This window comes from Vicugna pacos, chromosome 35 (assembly GCF_048564905.1).
Source record: "Vicugna pacos chromosome 35, VicPac4, whole genome shotgun sequence".
Taxonomy (NCBI): Eukaryota; Metazoa; Chordata; class Mammalia; order Artiodactyla; family Camelidae; genus Vicugna; species Vicugna pacos.
The window spans coordinates 11,686,082-11,695,469 of NC_133021.1; the positions used below are offsets into that span (position 1 = coordinate 11,686,082).

General features: G+C 39.7%; 1 non-coding gene across 1 annotated transcript; it reads right to left on the reverse strand.

The window, feature by feature from the left end:
• Positions 1–2,551: 2,551 nt before the first annotated feature.
• On the reverse strand, positions 2,552–2,624 carry TRNAV-CAC (transfer RNA valine (anticodon CAC)). The gene has a single exon. It is a non-coding gene; the product is annotated as a tRNA-Val (tRNA).
• Positions 2,625–9,388: the final 6,764 nt, after the last annotated feature.

Consider the following 9,388-nt stretch of genomic DNA (forward strand, 5'->3'; position numbering starts at 1 on the left):
CTTCAGATGACTGAAGCCCCTGACATCTGGACTGCCACCTCATGAGAGATCTGAGGCTGGAAACTCCCAGTTAAACTGCTCCCTGAGTCCCACCCAAACTGTGGGACTCAAAAAACGTTTGTTGCTTTAAGCCCCCAGGTTCGCTACACCACAATAAATAACTAACGTAATTTTAAAATACATTTTACCTCATAGATAGATTTTGGATAGGAGCAAGAGAAAGTGCATGTGCTCCATCTGTCTGGAACCATCTCTCTCCTGGAACCACCTCACTTTCTCCTGCACTTAAAATATTTCCTAGCACCAGGGTTCAAGGTATTTGGACAAAACGTTTATAGTCATAAAGAGAAAAAGTTTGAGAGGAATAGATGTCCACAAAGGGAAAATATTAGAATTGCACAAAGTATTTTTAACTACCGTAGATGAGTATATGGTTTGTCTCCGAACAAACATCCACATTTTAACATCACACCGAGGGTGATAGGAAAGAACATCTAAGTGAACACGTTGCTTGGCAACCAGAGAAAAGGAAACAAAACATCAGCTTCAATCAGACACCACCGCCATCATCTCATCCTGGAGTCAATTGTTGTGGTGAACAGTTGAGTGTTCAAAGGGGGAAACCCCAACCAAGTGTGTTCTCTTCTGTTTTACCTAGATCAAGCTTTTCTTATGTTTCGTATTTTGAACTGGAGCTTTCACTCCAACGCCTCTACTTCAGTTGTTCTAAAACTTTAAGAGCTCTTTCTCCTTCATTTTTCTTTCTTCACTCCTTCCTGGTGACCTCCCCCTCCCTCTTCTGTCACCCTCATTCCCTCCACCCCCCAACATACACGCAAGTTTCTCCCAGCCCAAATTCTATTCACATATCTGAGTTCAGGTGTCTGGGGGAACCCTCTGCTTTTCCTTCGTATCTAGATAGACTTAACAAAAGTCAGTTCCAGGAGCTTTGCCCTTATCGTTCTATAAAACATGTCTACATGGGTCTGTTTTCAAATGGAAACTGTTTCTTTGAAAATGCTTGAAAAAAATTACATTCTGCAAAAGGAGATTAAAGTTGTTTGTACTGCCAAATTGTTAGCAGACTTTAGTTACATTATTTCCTGTGTTGTTGTACTTTCACAGATGTATAAGGTCGCATAACAGAGCATCGCAGAACTGTGTGTAACCTTTTCCTGTTCCTTCACGGCGATTGATTTACTCCCGCTGAAAATTTATGATGTGTGTGCTAAACAGGGTCATATAATTGCATTACTCAGGAATTAGAACAACACATTTCAGAATACTGGAATTTTCACACATGGTGTTACATTAAGTAGAATTCTCACAATGCCACAACCGTAACCTTTGCAACCAGACAGGAATGAGTTCAAATTCTGGATGTAGGTATCAGCTGTTGGACATTTGGTGTGGCAGTTAATCTCTCTCTGCCCCAGTTTCCTCTTCTGTAAAAAGCAAATGATAATATGTACCATGCAGAGTAATTTGAGGGTTAAATGTGGTAAGAGATTATTAAATATACGCTACAATTTATGTGCTCAATAATGTTGATTTTGTATATACACATGACATACTGTGATAAAGTTTTCCAGCTCTAGTAATCCTAACAGGCTTATACTATTGATATTCTAAATTATTATTTAGGTTATAAAATGTGTCCAAACTGCCAAACAAAATAAAACTGTAAAGCAGTAACTTTAAAACTCCCATGCTTCAAAAATTTTTAAATGATATCCTTTCCATTTTAATTGACATCATAAATCACTTAAATGGAGTGAGGTTGGGAAAGGGTTAGGACAGTACTTAGGGAATGGATGGGAATAGAAATACTGTGTCAAGATAAACCACTTGTAATTTATTAATGAGACACACACACAGACACAACATTGAACAAAATGGCATGCGTGTGTCTCAAATATTACCTCAGTTGCTTAAGACACAGTGCTAATGAAACCAAGATTTGCAGATCACTTAATTTCTGTAAGAATAAAAACTCCCCAGTGTCTTTGAGCAGATGGAGTAATCCAAACCGGTGCCACAGCTGAATAAACAGGGAGAGTGGCCATTCGATTAGCAGTGAGTCAGTAGCTAATACTCCCTTATAGAGGGCAGAACATATAATTTTTGAATGTCTAAAGCATGGAATTAGTGTCTGTGACCTCCATAATACCAAGAGATGAAATGTGAGAATCAACTTGGTCCTAATTTTCTCTGTAAAGATGATATTAAAGAAAAAAAAAGCAACACTACAAACTGAAAATTTATTTTTAGGGTAGCACCTTTAGCTTGTATGATCATTTTTATTGTAGGTTGATTTGCTAAAATAGGGGTGAACAAGACCAATTATTGGGGTTGAATACAGCACTATGATATTGTGTCTGTGGTTTCTTGCCTTACAATTCCAATCACGATTTTTAGTTAAAGTTACTTAAAATTGTTCCTAAAGACCTCCCTGAATTTTACACCAGGGACTTATCCTTATTCACTTTTGTGTGTGTGTGTGTGTGGGGGGGGATAATTAGGTTTGTTTGTTTGCTTGTTTCCTTTTTAATGGAGGTACTGGGGATTGAACCCAGGACCTCATGCATGTGAAGCATGCAGTCTACCACTGAGCTATACCTTCCCCCACAGCGACTTTTCTTATAGCTCTACTTGATGGAGGCCCCTGTCCTCAGTGAAATTAGTCTGGGAAAGAGAAGACGAAAGTCCGTGGAAGGCAGGGTCCACTCAGGGAGGAGCTGGGAAGGGGGAAGTGGGTGCCTGCATGAACTCAGAAGATGCTTCCTTCCATGTGCTCACTTATCAAATACTTGCTGAGCACCTACAGTGTGCTGCTCCTGAGCTGAACAAAATCGCTATGACTCTGCCCTCACTGAGTTTATATTCTAGTGGAAAGATGGTCAATAAAGAAGTAAAAGAATGCACAATTTCAAACCAGCATAAGTACCAGGAAACGAATACGGTGCTGCGTGGGAGAATGACAAAGATCAACTTCAGGCAGGAAAGTCAGGGAAGACGTTTTGGAATAAGTGGCCTTCTCAGAGGAGACCCAAAGGTAAGGGAGGAGTCAGATATTTGATGAGGAGATCCCTTTGAAAGAGAGAACTTCTGTGAAGGTGCTCAGGTAGACAAGGAAAGGGTCTGCCATATTAGTGTTAGTATATATAATATTGGTGTGGGTGGAATGTAATAATCCCAGAGGAAGAGTTGCAAGTGATGAGATTGGGGAAATAGGTGGGGGTTTGATGGTGGAGTAAAAAATGTGAATTTTGTACTAGGTGTGATGGAAGCTATTGAGTTAAGTAGGAAACTAATGATTTAATGTATGTTCTTACATGATCACTGTGTTTGGTTGATGGGTAGAGAAAAGATGAAGGAGGAGATGAGTGGGAGGCAGAGAAATCAAATAAACATCAATTTCAATAGTTTGGGACAAAGATGGCGACAGCCTGAGATAGGAGGATGACAGTGGAGAAGGAAGAATCATTAGTTCTCGATGGGCTGAATGGGGGGGTGGTGAAAGGGAGGAATCCAGAAATACTCCCAGATTTCTGTTAGGGCATAAGTAGGCAGTTGGAGACGCAATTTGCTAAGATCGGGGAGGAGCAGGTGTACGGAAGACATCAAGGGTTCAGTTGGGAAGAAGATGAAGAACCAATGGTGGCTGCTGATCCTATGAGCTCCCCTTCTGGGTCTGCATGGACGTGCTACCTTCACGTGAAGGGCTTGGAACTGGGCAGCAATTCTGCGTCTTGTCATCCCCTGTAAGTGGTCTGTCTCTCAAATCTTGTAGTCACTCTGAGCAGAGCACGTTTTCCCCCTCCTGTTCCTTCATTCCAACTACACCTATTCTTTGACCTCTTTGAAAGCGCCGCCTTCTAAGCCCTTGATATTTTTGCCCCGTCATCCGTCTTCTCCTGGCTGCGCTTTGTCTCCGCGCTTGAGTCAGCAGTCAGGACCACAAACCTCTTTCTCTGTAGCCCTCTCAATGTCCCATCTCCTTTTCCCTTAAGATTGTGCAATCATTCATTCAACAAATTTTTATAGACTGCCCTACCTTATTGGGGAGGTAAAGGATAGTTTCATTGATAAAACCAAGAAGCCGCCTTTGAAAAAAATTACAGATGTTTCCAAGGAACTTCCCCTTCCATTTAGGATAGTTTTGATTAGATCATCAAGGACAATGCTGAGATTCATGCACTTGGAAGGAAGTGGAGAGTTGGCCTACATAAAGCTGTTCATCCAGAAAGTGATTCTTCAGGGAGCAGTTCTAAGAGAGCTTGCTGGAGCCATAAACACAGCTTTCCAGCTGTGTAGAATCCAGAACCAAACTGAATCGATCAAATCCTGCATTGGGACAAAAGTCCTCAAAACCTATCCAACTGTACCTTTTTCCTTGACATTTTTGGATCTTTTTCCTCTTCATTGTTCAGGTGTTTTCTTTCTCTCTCTCTCTCTCTCTTTAAGACTGGATGATTTCTACTGATTTGTGTTCAAATTCACAAATCCCTTCTTATGCTTCTTCACCTGCTGTGAAGCCCACCTGGGGACTTTTTTGGGGGGGTGAGGTAATTAGGTTTATTTATTTATTTAATGGACGTACTCGGGGTTGAACCCAGGACCTTGTGAATGGTAGGAAGCCACCCTACCACTGAGCTATACCCCTCCCCCATCCAGGACGTTTTCATTTCAGATATTATACTTGGCAACTCTAGAATTTCATTTTGGTTCTGCTTGCCCTTCTCTCCCTCCTCCTCTTTCTCCTTCTCTTCCTTCTCCTCCTCCTTCTCTTTATAATATAGTCTCCATTTCTTCTCTGAGATTCTCCATCTGTTCACTCATTATGCCCATCTTTCCCTTTACTTTTTTGGAACTTATTTATAACATTTGCTTTACAATTCATACCTGCTAATTCCAACATCTTGCTCATTCAGAATATATTTCTACTGACTGATTTCTCTCTTGACTATGGATTACATTCCCTTGTTTCTTCCTATATATAGTAATTTTTAAAAATTATATGCAGGACATTGTAGGTGATACATTGTAGACACTTTAGAATCTCTTACATTCCATGGAGAGTGTTGATTTGAGGAATAGCAAGCAGTCAGGTTACTGACTGATCTACTTTAACTTGGGGATGCTTGGTTTAACATGTATTGAGGGCAGGTCTATTTTGGATTTGCCCCTTACTCCTAGGGTGACACCCCTCAGTCCTGGGACACAGATTTTTCTTGTAAGGGAAGGCCCTTCTATAGTTTCAAAATAACTCTGAGATGTTTACCAAACTCCTCTAACCGGGTAGGTTTCAAAATTCTAAACATGTTTGCTTTGCAGTGGGGAGAGCTGGAATCTCTTCTTAACTCTTTCAGTCTCATACCTTTTTCTTTCTGCTAGACTTTATGCCATCTGCCCAGCATATGCACAGTTTGAGTCAGCTGAGGGTTGGAGAGGCGTTTATATTCAGATTTGGGGGCTCCCTCCTCTGTAGCTCCCTCTGTTCCAGGATTTCCACCCTCAACATCCAACCACTCAACCATCCCATACTCCACCTTCTACCCCTCTGTCCAGTAAGATGGTGGCTTTCTTCTAGACTCCTTGCCACTCCACACTGCATGAAGCTTCCACCCAATTTCCTCCTAGTGCTTTCAAATCATTTAACCAATTATTTCAGGGTTCATAATTGCTATATCAAAAGTAAGGCTGGTACGATAGAAGCTACTCCACTCTTACACTAAACTAACATGAAAAATCTTCAGGGAGCATTCTTATTGGTATTGGCAGGTGTGTTTGGTATATTCAACATAGTATTGGGAAGCTGTTCACAACAACTTGCTTCATTGTCTCATGTATCCTCACATCACCTCAAAGTGGGGAGAAAAGAGGAATCGTTACTCTTTCTGTTGTACAAAAGTAAAAATCCATAATAAAGAGAAGGGGAGAAAAATGCTTATGATCAGGTTGTTTTAGCCAGTGAGCTGGGAGTAGACCCTAAACCTTCAGGTTTATTTTATTATCATCGGACAAGGTTCAAATCTGTAAAGGTATGAAAGCTAAATAGATTTCTAGAAAAGTGCATATCCTCAGTTACAGCAAAACTTCACTCTTTCAGACTCTACATTTTGACAATTGAAAGTACAAACGTGACTCAATTTTGCATAACCTATAAAAGGAAGTTTCTCAACTGAAAAATGCTTAGAAAGAGTAAAAGAATACAGCACAGTAGTTGGCTTTAAAAGTGGTGTGTAAAAATCAGTACTTTCCTAATCTCAAAACAAACAAAAACGAAAACCAAAAAAGAAGGAAAGAAAGAAAGAAAGAAAGAAAGAAAGAAAGAAAGAAAGAAAGAAAGAAAGAAAGAGAGAAAGAAAGAGAGAAAGAAAGAAAGAAAGAAAGAAAGAAAGAAAGAAAGAAAGAGAAAGAAAGAAAGAAAGAAAGAAAGAAAGAAAGAAAGAAAGAAAGAAAGAAAGAAAGAAAGAAAGAAAGAAAGAAAGAGAGAGAAAGAAAGAAAGAAAGAGAGAGAGAGAAAGAAAGAAATGGAAGTATCCAGTAGGAGAGATATAATACTCACTCAGTCACAACAGACCAAAAACACTTAACACTTAGGAATAAACTTAATGGGGAAGTACTCAGGGAGTATTGAATATTTTTATGCTTCAGAGTATGCAATATTTTGAAATATTTATACTATCTAAATTAATCAATAAACCAAAAAACATTCCAATCAATTAGAAGAGAGGGAGCAGGCAAGAAGACTTGATAGATTAGGCTACAGATTATTAAGAGGTTCAAGGAGTCACCAGGGCCATTTTGGGGAAGAACATAAATGATGAGCAGTATCTCTTTATAATACACTTTAATATACAGTATAATGAAGATACAATGTGTTACAATATACTACAGTGATTAAAACAATGTGGCAACATGAAAGGTATACTGGTTAAAACTGTGGTAATTAGAATAGATATAGTAATGGAAAGGAATAAAGAGGCCAGAATATATAAAAATTTAGTATATAATAAAAGTATTTCAGATCAGTGCCACATTGTATTTGGACAAATAGAAAGCCATTAAACAGAACTGGATTTATACTTTATTCTTCATACCAAAATAAATTCCAGCTCTATAGAAAACGTAAATGCTTGAAATAGAACTACAAGGTATTACAAGAAAATATGCGTCAGTATATTTATGAATATGGAATTCTTCCATTGGAGGAGAAAGCATATAAACCTTGCTTCTGTTAGGTAGAAAACTAGGATCAGAAATATGAGTTTCTCTGTTTGGAATGGAAATCAGCTTGTAATCAAAAAGTATTTGCTAGTTAAGGAAAAGTCTCACAGTGGAAGCTTTTTCCTTTCTCTTTTCTCAGAAATGACTCTGAGCACATTCTTGACACTCAGAGAGAAAAAGCTAAGAACCCTACCAGGGCTGTTATAAATGTATAAACCTCATCCTTGTTGTGTTAAAATTCTGCCCTACTGGAAAAAAAGAAAAGAACACTAGGATTAATGTTCAATTTCAAGGGACTCACACTTTTAAAACTATAAAACAGACCTTAAAGAACAATTATTCTGTACTTTTGAAGATGTGAATCCAAACACCGAAACTATTTATTGCACGTAGGTAAAAATTTGTTCTAATCAGATTCAATTTCACTTATTTAATCTTTCACTTAAAAATTCAAAAGTAAATACAACAGAGCTGGGATTTATTATCAACCAGGCGTCAAGACTCTATTATATTAATGAGGCACTGGAAGTTGAAGTTAAATAAGAAAAGCATTCATGGTTCTGGGGACAGAACAACACTGTGCATGAGGACAAGCACTTCTTTGCTGATTGAATGGAGACCAAGACCACATCAATTTCAACAACTGAAAAATACAAAAGCGTTTTCTTGTTCACCAGGTCAGGGGACGGAGAGAACCCCAAGTCAAATGCCACTTCTTTCCTCTTATCTTGTAAGGAGTTTTTATCGAGCTATTTTTGGCCCATGGAGCTCTTCCAATCACCCCTGGTCTGTGTAACACAATCAGTGCATGCAGGCCAACATCGTGTCAGACAGAGCACAATGGCTGGAGTGTGCTGAGCTTTAAGGCTCCGATTTGGGAATCAAAATTTCACTTGGGTCTTGACTTGGAAAACCATGTTCTAAACATGTCCCTAAATGGTCCGAGCGTGATTCACCCCCATTGGTAAAAATAGAAACCTTCCCGGAACAATGGGGGATGAATTAAACAGCTTCTGTCAAATAAATAATGAAATAAACAAATTAGAACTTCCATGAATCTGTAAATCTGAGTCTTCAAAAATCATTAACCATAGAGCACAAGTTTTCATTTCTGTCTTTGTTCTGCTCCTCCTGTTATCCTGTGTACTGAGGAAGTTCTTTACCAAGTTACTCTGCTGTTCTGCCAGTTTTTGTTATTATAGTCAAGTAAGAAGAAAGACAAATACTTTTTCCCCCTAGCTATAAATATTTTTCATTCTTCTGCTGATGACAGTGAAATGAATATGAAATAAGCTAGGTAAAATGTGGAACATTTCTATTTTTCATCTCTCTTTCCAAGGCAGTTTCTCCCAGTTAAAACCTTTTTTTTTGGAACTTTTTGGAAGGTTGAAATCAAAACTGGAGTGGCCCTAAGACTCTGCCTGGCTCCTAGTTTGGGCTCTGCTGGATAAGAAGCTATTTTTACCGCCGGCTCAGGGCCATCTGGTTTCTCTGCGAAGGTTCACGATGGTATTTTTCAATGCAGCTGGTCACATGTGTGCTTTTCCCAAGTCAGAGCTGTTGACCTGGAGAGGAATGTGTGCAGGCTCTCTAGGCATCTCCGACCTCCTTATACCCTTCTGTGTTAGCTGATACACTGGGTTCCTCACAGCCAAGTGTTGGGCGGAGTGGCCACCAGCACTTCAGGTCCTTTTTGGCACTTCAGCTCCATTTTGCACGTTAGTATTGAAGCTCTGGAGGTGCAGCCTGTGAACTACCCAAGCCCTCTGGTGCATTGTCTGGTGTCTACCTTGATGGTGGGACAGGGCACCTCCTGGTACTTTTTCTGCTTCTCCATTGGAAGCAGTGTGCCAGGTGAACATTAGGAACTGAGTGCCTTGTCACAGTGAAAAAAAATGCTGTAGGTGGGCAATCCAAAAAAATGCCTTGCAAGGCAGACTTACAAGAAAGTAGAAATCTTACTATCCTCCACCTGTTGCGGGCAGGGCTCTCCCTCCTCTGGGGGAACATGTGTGCCTGGGAGCTGGGATGGCAGTCACCCAGCACACCAGGAAAGCCCTTCTAATGATCTGGACTACTTTGTGGTCTTTTTCTTTAAAAAAAATTGCAGCAGAAGTGTTGCCTGTCACCATTTGGAGAAGAGTAAGTTTCTTTA